Source organism: Mobula birostris, chromosome 7 (genome assembly GCF_030028105.1).
Source record: "Mobula birostris isolate sMobBir1 chromosome 7, sMobBir1.hap1, whole genome shotgun sequence".
Taxonomy (NCBI): domain Eukaryota; kingdom Metazoa; phylum Chordata; class Chondrichthyes; order Myliobatiformes; family Myliobatidae; genus Mobula; species Mobula birostris.
Genome location: NC_092376.1, coordinates 47,352,661 through 47,365,601, shown reverse-complemented (window position 1 = coordinate 47,365,601; position 12,941 = coordinate 47,352,661). Strand labels below are relative to the sequence as shown.

The 12,941-nt window shown below is 39.4% G+C and overlaps 1 long non-coding RNA gene across 1 annotated transcript in view; it reads left to right on the top strand.

The window, feature by feature from the left end:
* The window catches only part of LOC140200732 (uncharacterized), a 34,834-nt gene extending 31,023 nt beyond the window's left edge, over positions 1 to 3,811 (top strand). The window contains exons 3-4 of the long non-coding RNA XR_011886711.1: positions 1,915 to 2,064; positions 3,405 to 3,811. This is a non-coding gene — a long non-coding RNA (uncharacterized lncRNA). The remainder of the gene's footprint in view (positions 1 to 1,914; positions 2,065 to 3,404) is intronic.
* The last annotated feature ends 9,130 nt before the right edge of the window (positions 3,812 to 12,941 follow it).

The following is a 12,941-nucleotide window of genomic DNA, read 5'->3' as shown; positions in this document are numbered from 1 at the left end:
AAGTAACTGGAATGCAAACTTTTAAATTACTTATTTTTAGTTTTATTTATTACAAACAAAAAAAACCACAAAAAAATACAGCACACCCACAAAAACCACAATCATAACAAAATCAAATTAAATATTGAGCAGCAAAAGGGAGAAAAATATAAAGGTAAAAGTAAACATACACAGCAGAGGTGCACCGCACCAAAAAACCTCAGTCCTCACCCCATAAGAAAGTCCAATACAGGGACCCATATCTTTTCAAAGATGTCCCCTCTGTCCTCATTATATAGTCTCAGTCTCTCCAAATGTAAAGTATTTGCCAGTTCTCTCAGCCACAGATCGTACATAGGCACAGAGTCCATTTTCCACATTTGCAGGATTAACTTCTTAGCAATCACCATTCCAAGTAATACAGTCATTTTTTTCATACATATTGGCTGAAGATAGGGAGCTTGTTGCTCCAAGGATGGCTATGAGCGGGTCTGGTTCCCACCGCTTCCCAAAAGCCTCAGAGAAACAGTGAAAAATACTTATCCAGTATGCATAAAGCTTACAACATGACCAGACTGAATGTGACAAGTTACTGTTCACAGACTTACATCTATTACAAACTGGTGAAACATCAGGGTAGACACTGCAACTTTTCTTTGGAATAATGGAGTCTATGTATTGTTTTAAACTGTATAAGTCTGTGTCTGATGTTGACCGATCAATCATGTATACTCTAAAGACACTCATCCCAGACCTCCTCTGTCAGTTCTATACCCAACTCATCCTCCCATTCCTGTTTAAGACCTGCAGTATTCACCCAAGCTCCATTATGTAGGATCTGATAAAAATAGGATACTCCACTACCAGTAACAGGATCAAATTTATTTATTGCCTCCTGGGACTCATGTTTGTCTAAAACTTCGAAGTTAGGTATATATTTCCTAACATAATCTCGAATTTGTAAATATCTAAAAAAACCTAGATGCAGGGATATTGTAAACTGCTTGTAACTGCGCAAATGAGGCAAAGTTTCCGTTAATATATAGGTCACCTACACTACAGATGCCTCTCTGTTTCCAGGTAGAAAAAACAGTATCATTCAGGCCAGGCAAAAAGGAATGATTGTCACAAATTGGAGTGTCAATATAAGTTTTTGGGGCCTTAATGTGTAGTTGAATCTGCTTCCAAATTCCTATACTGCTGCCAACCACGAAGCTGTTACTAAAATGTGACTTATTAACTGCAGTGGGGCTATTAAGGAGAGCTGGTAAGGAAGTCTTCTTACAAGCATTCGCTCTATGAGTAACCATGCTGGGCACAAGTCTGAGGTAGAGGGTGGGCCTTTTTTCCACCATGCAAGAATGGATCGGTGGGCAGTCCAGTGATACATTTTAACGTTCGGTAGGGCAAAACCACCTGCTTCCTTGGGCTTTGACAAGTGTTTTTTAGTAGTTCTAATGGCTTTATAATTCCAAATGAAGGGTATAATAATTGAATCCAATTGCTTAAAATATGACAGAGGAATAAAACATGGAATTGACTGGAAAAGATGAAGAAATTGTGGCAGTACAATCCAAACTTTTATAAATATAAGAAGTGTGATCAATGTATCTTGTTAGAATTGTGTAGGCTAAGGTGGAGCAGCAACTGAAAGGAATAAGTTGAAGTGGGAAACACACATAAACTCTGGAGAAATGGCATTTGTGTATATCTTCCTGTGAACCACATCTCTTCTGCTGAAGTTACTGGACAAGAAGGACACGTCTCATAGAAATGTACCACCATTATGTCTAGTTGGAGATGAGGTTATTTGATTTTTGGCAAGCGATGATGTTGAATCAATCATCTCATGATTTTCTTTTTATCTCCGTAACTTTATCCATTTGCCCATGAATGTGAACAATTATTTATTCTCCGTATTTCTAAACTCTGCAGAAACTCATAATCTTATTGATGGGACATACTCTGCTCACACACAACCACACAGCTGAACACCCAAGCAATCATAATTTTGCCAATGGCACGACAGTGGTGGGGCTCATCGCCTACAGAGAGAAGGTGGAAGAGCTCGAGGCTCAGTGCCAGGCAAGTATCTTCTTACTCTATGTCAATTCGGGGTGGCATGGTGGTGTAGTGGTCAGCCCAACACTTTACAGTACAGGCAACCCAGGTTCAATTCCCACCATCATCTGTTAGGAGTCTGTACGCTCTCCCCCTAACCGCGTGGGTTTCCTCCCACAGGCCAAAGAGGTACCAGTTGATAGGTTAATTGACCATTGTAAATTGTCCTGTGATTGGGCTAGTGTCAAATCGGGAGATTTTTCGGCGGCATGGCTTGAAGGGCCAGAAGGGCCTATTCCATGTTGAATGTCAAAACAAAGAAGATGATTATCGACTTCAGGAAAACCCACAGCACTCACGCCTCTCTTCATATTGGCAGCACAACAGTGGAAGCTGCAAGCCATTTCAAAGTCCTGGGAGTTCATATCTTGCACAATCTCTCATGGTCCCAGAACATATCCTCCACAACCAAGAAAGCTCACCATCGCCTCGGCTTTCTGAGGAGACAGGAAGGAGCTGGTCATTACACACCAATGAGTGCATGCATGTTCAGTGGGGAGCATCCCAACGTGCTGCATCACTCTGCAGTACCTAAACTGTATTGCACTGCATGAGAGTGCTCTACAACGGGTAGTTAAAACTGTCTGAAGCATCACCGGCACCAGCCTACTCACAATCGAGAACGTATATACAGAAAAGTGCCAGAAAAAGGCCAGCAAGATGAAGGATCCCATCCACCCCTCTAATGCAGAATTGGCTCCACTCCCGTCAGGGAAGAGGCTGCACAGCATCCACACCAGGACTACCAGACTTAAAAACAGTTACCTCCCCCAAGCTGGTCTCCCCCCCATTAATCCACCCCTCCAACCCCTACCACCAATGCATACGCATCACCTAGAATCACTTTATGTATATACAACCAGTTATGTATGCAACAGTTACTTGTACATTTTGTTTTATAGGAGTTAGATTCATCATGGAGTAAGTTAAAAGGTTGGAATAACATTGTGGCCAAAGGCCCTGTACTGTGCTGTACTGTTCTACGTTCTAGAAATTAGCTCAAGAAAGCATTTTCATTTCCTTTTGACTTCAGAAGGATTCCTGCCTTATAAATAGTATTTTCTGGAAAAACTCCACTTGTAGAAAAAAGTCTTGTAGTTACTCCATAACTATTGTTACTTATCTTACATGTCAACTAAGTTATAATAGGAAGCTCAAATAGGAATTTCAAAGGCTTAATTTCAGTTCCATTTCAAATGGAATTAACTCAGTTGATGTTTGATGCTTCATATATTCCATTGGATGAAGATGATTGTTTTAAATAGAATTCTTTTTTTGTTCTTGCTTCTGTTCTCTCTCTTCAGTGATGACAGCACCCGGAGTTCACAACTAGGCCATAGCTTTCTGCAGGCAAAGAAATACTTTCACACACTTCTGCTGATAGGGGGAGGGAAATGGAGGCTAAATATAAAGGTAATTATTTTATAGGCCGTGAGTTTGAAGAATGATTTCAATACAATTACACGTTTTGTTTAACAGAATCACAACTTTACATTCCTTTACAACCCTATTGTTCAGAAAATGGAATGGTGCTTTGTAAGCAGATTCCCACTGCAAGTGAAATTTGTACTGGCTGCTTTTGTTCATTAATCTCCTGTTGATAATGCCTGACCTTGGAACCTATGAACATCTCGCAATTTCTGCCAGCAATGGCTTACAGTCATATGAAACAGGCAGCTGTACATGTGTGTAATCTGAAAAGTTTCAAATTAAAAGAACTCATCTTTAAAGTAACACAAGCTTTTGAGGAAAGTTTATTTCATGACAGACTTATCAAAATTACTAGGAAAAATGTACACTTGTTACAGACATTAATTTATTTAAGCTATTCATTTTTGGTTGGTGTTCTGAGCCACTTTGCTTGTTGCTGTGAACTGAATTTGACAAATACTAAATTTGAACAAAGCTATCCAACCTGATAATAAGGAGAAAAACAGAAATAGCTAGAAAAACTCAGCAGACCGGCCAGCATTTGAGGAAAGAAAACAGTCTGGAACCTCTCAGAACTTTATATTTCCATTTTAAATATGATTTCCATTTTAAATAACCACTGTAAATTGTGCCTCGTGTTAAAAGTAGAATCTGGCAAGAAGTGTTTGGAGCATGAGAAGAATAAAATGGGATTAGTGCAGGGTTTGTTTAAGTGGGTGCTTGATGGTAAACTCAGTGACCCAAAGGGGCTCTTCCAGTAACTCAGTCTAAACCCGTGTTCAAAACTGATTTCAGGCTCTTGAAACAGATTCCTTTTTATTTTCATTTTAAGCAGAGAGCCTAGATTGATCCCCGTTAAAACAAAAGTGGCTGGGAATTCAACTTGTATTTTCCTAAAGGCTGATGGACATACGCAACGGGAGGCTAAGCATTTCCAGACCTCTGTGCAAAAACCTATGCAATGGGTCAACGAGTATGGTGGAGCACAGCTCAAACTTTACATGTGGCTTTGCACAGAGACTAAAGATGCTAGAGTCTGCAGTAACACACAAAAAGCAGGAGGTACACCGCCAATCAGCCAGCATCTGTGGAGGGAACTTTGACACTTTAGACCAAGCCTGTTTATCTGGTTGAAAGATAGTGGGGAGGTAGCCAGTATAAAATGGTGGAGCAGTGAGTTGATCAGTGAGCCAGTGATTGCAGTATGCAGCTCACAATGGATTATTTTTAAAGGTTGTGATTAAGGAATAACCTTGATTACTTCTCCATAACGCTGGCCAGGGAATGCTGAGTTTAGGAGATGTTTGTGCAAGAAATCGATGTATCATTGCCATCTCACTCCCAGAACCCAAGTTGATTCGAATTGGAAACTGCAGACGCAGGAGTCTGGAGCAAACGATAAGCTGCTGGAAGAACTTAAAGAGTCAATCAGCATCCATGGAGGCAAAGGGACAGTTTGCATTTTGGGATGGACTCACATCAGGACTAGTCCTCCTGCACCACTGCTGATGCAAGGTCTCAATCCAAGACACCTGCCATCCTTTTGTCTCCACAGATGCTGCTTGACTCTTTGAGCTCTTCCGGCATTTCTTGGTTAAGTAAACTGGACCTGAATTCTCTGTAATTTAGCAGACTCTATTTAGAAGGGCAAAAGGAATTCCATTGCATGGTGCTAAATTCTTTTGAGACTTGACTTGGCAGATGCAAAATGATGGTTTCTTCTGCTGAATTGCCTCAGACTAGGGCTCACATTCTTTCAAAATAAGAGGTCATGGAGAAAAAAATAAAAGTAAAATGTGTTCACCCAGAGTAAAGTGAATCTTCGGAAGTCTCTGTTCAACTGGTTTGTGGAGCCTCACCTGCTTAGCATATTTGTGAGATCGAAAGATGGATAGAAAGAGGTATTGAAGGGGTGTTGAGGATGAGGGTGCAGGAAAATACACTCAGAACTAGAATGTGAGGCTAATGTTTTATTGCTGTTTTTGTGCTAGGGAAAACAAATGAAAATCCTAGCAATAAAACAGCATTATGCTGTTTCTTTAAGCATTGGGCATTAACATTTCAAGGCCATTGAACCTTAGCATTAAAGGTCATTACTTACTGGTGTTCGAGCTTCACAGCACCCTCAAGTTCTTCATTCAACTCTTTTCCACATGGAACCTTAGAAAAGTAGGAACGTGTGTAGTTGAGCCTGGTCTGTCATTCAACACAGCCATGGCTCATCCCACTCTTTCCTCCCACCTTTTGGTGCGTTTTGATGCAGGTGCAGCTAGGAGTGCACCATTTAATGGCCTTCACTTTTTACCCTTGAAAAGGTGTGGTAATCTGCCTTTTTGAACTGCTGCAATCTTTATGGTGAATGTACTGCTGCTTCAGAGGGAATTTTGGAATTCTGGCTCACATACAATACAGTCAATGGCCACTTTATTAGGTACAGGAGTAGAACCAGGTGTGGTCTTCTGCTGCGGCAGCCCGTTCACTTCATGGTTAACCATTGCTAACTGAAACCTGTGCAGATGTAAAGATACTTCACCCATTTCCATTACTAATGTCAAAATTGGGGATGAGTTAATAACATTGCAACACTTGAACTCTGTCTAGGAGCTTTAAGACCACTGGTGAGTCTGACTCATAAGCAACACATCCATAATCAAAGACAGATCTGATTAAAGCAATATACATCTATTTAAGTAACCTCCTACTCGCACCCAACTAAGCACCTGAGCACACTAAGGATTTTTTTTACACTTTACTAGAATTTTATTCACATGCACCTTTCATGTTAGCCTTGTGTCCACCCACGTACCTGGAAAATTTACCACTGACTCTTGTTTAAGAGACTTACTATATAACTTGAGATCAATTGTTGGTGTAATGTTCCTTTTAGAAAAACAAACAACTTGGGTCTTTGCCACAGAAAATTTAAACCCCACCGACTTCGCTATTCCTCTACTTCATTAATAACTACCTGCATTTTCCTGACTATATAATTTATATTCTTGCCTCCCTTCCACATTACATTATCATCAGCATATAACGATTTGGGAGTGTCTGAGCCAACATTTAAGAAAATATCATTAATAATAATATTAAAAAAGGAGTGGGCTACACACACTCCCGTGTGCAGTCTCATTCTCTATCTCATACTTCCTGGAGAATGTTATTCCCACTCTAACTCGTATCTTTCTATCACATGAAAAAAATCTTGAATCCAATTGTACATTCTACCACATACCCCTATTTTTTAAAACAGAAATCCTTGTGTCCATAGCATATAATAAACTTTCTCTACATCAAAGAAACTGCTACCACTGATTCTTTATTAACTTGAGCCTTACAAATAACAGATTCCAAACTTAACACTGAGTCCATGGTCATTCTCTCTTTATGAAATCTAGATTGATATACAGCTAATTTTCCACTACTTTCCACAAAATAAGAACGCCTTGCTATAACTATTTGTTCCATTATCTTACATCCATGTGAAGTTAGTGAAATAGGTCTACAACTGGAAGGATCTGATTGATCCTTACCAGGTTTCAATACCGCAATTGCTAATTTCCTGGAAGCAGGAGATCACCTTTCAACTCATATTGTATTAAATAATTTCAAAACCAATATAAATTTTGAATCCAATAACCATGTAAACATATTATATCAAATATCATCTTTCCCAGGTGTCCCACCAGCACCAATAATAGCCCTTTTAAGTTCATACAATGTAAATTTGACATCCAAGCAGGAACTGGAACTTTGTTTTTTCTTGGCAGTCTGAGGATTGCTTGCTAAAACTGTTTCTCTATAAGTTCTCTCATAGCCTAACTGCAAACGTATGTACACAGAGATAAATTTTTGCTGATGACTGTGCTTTTTCCACATTAGTAACTGTAACCTTCTCCCCATCTTACAGAACTGGGAATGCATCAAGATTTCTAACTCCACAGACCCCTCCCAACATTTTCTGTATTGTGCCCTGCTACCTGGATCTTTTTCCTAATGCTATCTCAGCATGTTCTCCAATATATTTTCTTTGCCCTTCTCACTACTCTTCTAACCATAGCTTGAGCTCTTTTATATTGCATGAAACATGAATAGGAGTAACACTGCCTAACTTTCCTAAAAGCTTTATTCCACCCCTTCATAGCTCTTTTACACTCATCAGTCCACCAGGGAACAGTTTTCCTTTTACTAACTTCCAACAATCTGGGAATTGATTCCTTAGCTAGTGAATTGAGTACAGAACACAAGCTATTATTACTCAGTTTGATATCCTCCAGAACCAAAAGATCAGGAAATCTACTTCCACATAAATCATCAAAAACATGCCAATTTGCCATTTTAAAATTGCATCTGGGGATATGAGATCCTTTTCTCTGATACACATCAATTCCCATTGTACAGGTAATGGGAAAATGAGCACTTCCACTGTTGTATCATTATGCATTTCCCAGTTACAGACACTTGTTCTATCCTCAGATTCCAGTTTGCCTATGACAGAAACAGTGTTGTTAAATAGATTTATCCTTGTATCCCTATCATCGTTCAAGTTCACCAAACAGTTTTCCACCACCGTCACATCCTCACTTGTGTTACTACCACCCCACATTGTACTGTACTATAAGCATTAAAATCCCAATACCATATAACCTTATTTTTCCCATTTTCACCCACTTTCCAATATATCGAGTGTTAACCATTGACAAGGGCTATAAAAATTTATTTTCTATACTTTACTATTCTTTCCCCAAATTTCAACCACAATTGACTTATAAACAACACCAACACCCAAAGCTGTGTGCTAACCCATTGACAAAGGTAGCTACTCCTCCATTGCCCAGTTTCCGATATATATAACATCAGGTTTATTCAGCAAGTCTTCACTCAATTTCTATCTCACTGCTTTTGACCATTAACTGACAGGCTCCTAGCATTCCATTGTAAGATTAGAAAAACCATTAACAGCCCTCCTTTGAAGTCTGATCATTATTTACTCCTCCTTGTAAGGGATCAGTAATAACTTCTAGAGTTAAGACTTTTATCTTTAGATGTTTTTCTGCAGCTTTTAATATAATCTTTTCCCTGTCCTACTTTTAGTTTGTTCTATATAAATTAGCACATCTACCATGAAAGTGACAAACTTTAATTTATCACCGGAGAATCCTTTGTTTTACAATCATGCAATTTACGCACTGTCTTTAAACTATCTGTATTCTGAATATTAATAGGTACCATTGACTATCATCTGTACTTTCTGCAGATTCTCTGTACAGTTTATAATATACTTGTTTCCACGTGCTCCTCCACAGTTGCTAAAATTTAGGTTAATGCCTTCTTCATAATTGCCATAAGCATGTTCTCCTCCATATCTATCTCACTGCTTTTTAGCCTTGCACACAGCTGCTACATGACCAAACTTCTGGCATTGAAAACATCTCAGAGGGTGTGGGTCATAGACTCAAACTACATAATTCATATAACCTAAATTAACCCTATTCAGCTTCTTTTTCCCCACTAAATGTAATCAACACCGATGAGCTATCTATTCTAACTCTACCATCAAATCTTCTTAAATGTTTATCATCCACAACTTCTTCCCCGACTAAATTATTTTAACTTGGTCCATGGATTCATCGAGTGGCACTCCAAAGATTACTCCCCAAAGCCACTATCTTTCTTGGTGTTACTTTCCTTTCTCCCAAAAGCTTACTATCTTTACAAAATACTCAGGGTGCCCATCTCTTAAAGGTTTTGAACCCATAATATTTCCAAATGTTTTTTTAAATCCTTAGTTAGTTTAATTAGATTAATATTTTTAAAAAAAACAGTTCCACATTCAAAACTCAATAAAACTTTAAATTCTTCTTTCCTTTTTTAAAAATTTAAATCTTGTTTCCTGCCTTCATCACTGGATGATAAGTCACTACAATCCTCAATCAGCCACATATTTTTCTGTTCCCCAGAAACCTGTCACTCACCTTCCTCCATACAACTCCCCTGTCTTCTCCATCACTTCCTGCCATCGCTAGCCCTCTTCCTGTCTGAGAAAAAACTCCCAAAAGCAGGCTCAGTCTTTTGCTCCAACCCTAATCAACAGCTCCTCCAGGTCCTACCACCAACTTGCCCTTGCCCAAAAAAAAAGTGCAGTTTTGTTTCTACAGTTTCCAACTGACCCACTTGACCATGTCTGGATATTTCCATTGAGTTGCTGCCACATGAATGGCTGATTAGATACTTGCATTAACGTACAGGTGTAACTAAAAAAGTGGCCACTGATTTCAAGTCTTAAAATAACTGGTTGACTTTTCAGGACTGAGATGAGAAAGAATTTCTTTATGTGTGGATAGCGAGATTTTGGAATATTCTACCCCAAAAGGACTGTGGAAGTTTAGTTGCTGAGTAACTGTACAGGACAGAGACCAATAGAGTTTTGGAATTTAAGGGATTTGAAGCATATAGGATTAGTGCAAGAAAATGGTACAAAGAGGTGCCCATGATCCTAGTGAACGTTGCAGCAACCACTCATCCAATATTTTGTTACCTTATTTTCTTCAGTGAGAATGATGAACAATTTGGAGGAGAACTTGCAAGTGACGGGATTTTCCTGCACCTGTTTCCCTTGTCCTTCCAGGTGAAAAAGTCAACAGTTGAGGAAATTCATCTTGTATGTCTTACAGATTGCTCAATGGGAAGAGAGTGTTAAGGCTGCTGTTCAGAGGTGTCATTTGAGTCTTGTCTTGGATGGTGCTGAACCTCCTGATTGTTGTTGATTAGCAGGGAACTTCCATTATACTTTTGGCATTTGCTTTGTAGATAATGGAGAAGCTTTAAAGAATCAAGAGTTGTGTGATACAATAACAAGCTCTGATCTTCACAGCAGCAACAATATTTGCCATTGCTCCAAGTTAAGTTCCTGAGCAGTTATGGGGGTATCAACGGTGAAGTGTTCAATGATTGTTGGACTCTGCAATATTGGTAATGGTCATTGGCTGACATGGATGGAACTTGCCACATGCTTGAGTGTTGTCCCAGTACTCCCATATCTTCCCCAGTTAATTAGCTGAGGAATAAAAACAGAAAATGCTGGGAAAACAGCAGGTCAGGGGCAGCATGCGAGGAAGGAAAAATAGCTAATTTTCAAGTCCTAGAACTGAGAAAGAGAGAAACAAGTTAGTTTAGGTAGCAGAGAAGGCAGGGAAGGGCAATGGGTGGAATAATGGGGGGAAATAATGTGTCTGTTAAGGGACAATGATGTGAGAGGTTGTGCGTAGAACTCTGAACTATAGTGTGAACATTCCCACTTTGATCTTGTTATAAATGAATTATCATTGATGAAGCTGCTGAAGGTAGTTGAGTCTAAGGTGTCCTTCAGGTGGGATAATTAGTCTCAAACAATTATATGCATCTTCCTTTATACTAGGCATGAATCCAAACAGTGGAGAGCTTCCCTTCTATTCACATTGATTGCAGTCTTTCTAGGGCTCCTTGATGAGACAGGCACTCTTCCCATAACCTTCTGTTAATCACAGAAAAACACGGCAGAGGAACAAGACATGTCAGCTAACCTGTCCATGCTGAACATAGTACCTACCCACTCTAATCCTACTCATATCCCTCAATGCTCTTCCCATACAGGTGCCTGTCGAAATGCCTTTAAAATATTGAAATTGCTTCTGCCTCTTTCACTTCCTCTGCAAGCTTATTCTGAATAACACAACCTTCTGTGCGGGGGAAAAATCCACGTCCTTTAAAATGTTATCTTCTCACCCTAAACCTCTGCCTTCTGTTCTTAGGCTCTGTACTCTAGGATACAGACTCTGACTATCTGTCCTCTCTATGCCCTTCATAATTTTATAAGCCTCCTTAAGGTCACTCCTCAGCCTGTGGTGTTCCTGAGTCTAAACCTAGTCTGTCCAATCTCTCCTTCACTACAGCCCTCTGTGCTAGGATTCCAACTCATGCCTTTGTGTCATTGATCAGCTCTTCTGATTGCTGATCCATTTCCACAACCACTTGGCTATCATTCCCTTCTTCATCTAACTTTACAAGTATAACCTTCTGGCCCTTTGTCCCTCTTACAATTATTCAGATTTCCCAACGGTGTATCTATACTGAACCATTCATTCAGGTAAGAAAATTTTCTCTGTTTTCTGCTGGTTGTATTAATTATTTTTAATAAAAATATTTATTTTTAATGACATCTAGTGGAACAGAAACATTTCCAGTATTACTCAAAAAAAAACACTAAGTTTGGATGAGGCAAGAATTCAACATCTTGTGAAGTTTGCAACTTTAGCCTTGAAAAATACTGCAGCAATCAGACCACCACAAACTCATTCACTTGTTTTGATGTAACTGAGTGGCGGGATGGAAATGTGTCTCTACCAAAGGAGGTGTAAAGCTCTCCTTCCCTCCACTAGCAGGTCACCCTTGGGCAAGGTGTAGCACCTGCTTAGCCCCCTGATCAGGGCCATGTGAAGCCATGGGAGCAGCGGTCATGCAACCACTGACACCAGGCAGACAATCTCTAAAGAGAACTGATCACGGCTGGGATCACCCGGTTTGTAAAGATACTGACCAGAAGGCGGCAATGGCAAACCACTTCCATAGAATTAGCCAAGAACAATCATGGTCATAGACCATGATCACCCACGTCACATGACATGCCACATATTGATGATGATGAAATGCAAAATGACTTTCTTCTTTGATAGTAATTGAATTTAAATTGGGATCATAAGTTTGAAATGTGGACCATTTTGCTTAATTTTATATGTAAAAATAGAAAATACAATTTTTAATGAAAGATACAAATTTTCTCAGCATTTGAGTGGCACCAGGTGCAGCTGATTGGAATCTTCCTTGTGATATATTAATTGTAATGTAAGGACCTATTTCCTTTAGAGCAATGACCTTAGTACTTCGTACTGATCTGTTGTCTACGTGTGCGCACTGTTCTCTCTCCCCCTCGCTGTAATGTGAATTCACCAGTTAAAACAATCTCCCACATGTATGCTTTTATTTAATAAATATATATTAGTTGTGCACAGACACAACAACTTGGTGAAGAGTACAAACCTGAATATCAGTCATGGGATGAAGCAGCGAGGGTCAAACAGCATGTGAAAGCCATCACGAATACTAACAAAGGAACATTGAGTAACAGTGAAAAACACGCTAAATTTAAAGTGAAAATGACATGGCAATGGCTTCAGTCAGGGAAGCTGATAAATTTGATAGCGCTAATGAAGACCGGGAGTTGTATATCAAAAAGGATGAACTGTACTATAACGAGGACAATGTGAAGAAGCAAAAGAAAGCCCTGCACTTCTTAGCTTAGTGGCCCAAGAACGTACAGTCTCCTACACAAACTAGTAACCCCTGACAAGCCAGCAAACTAGACATTCAATGAA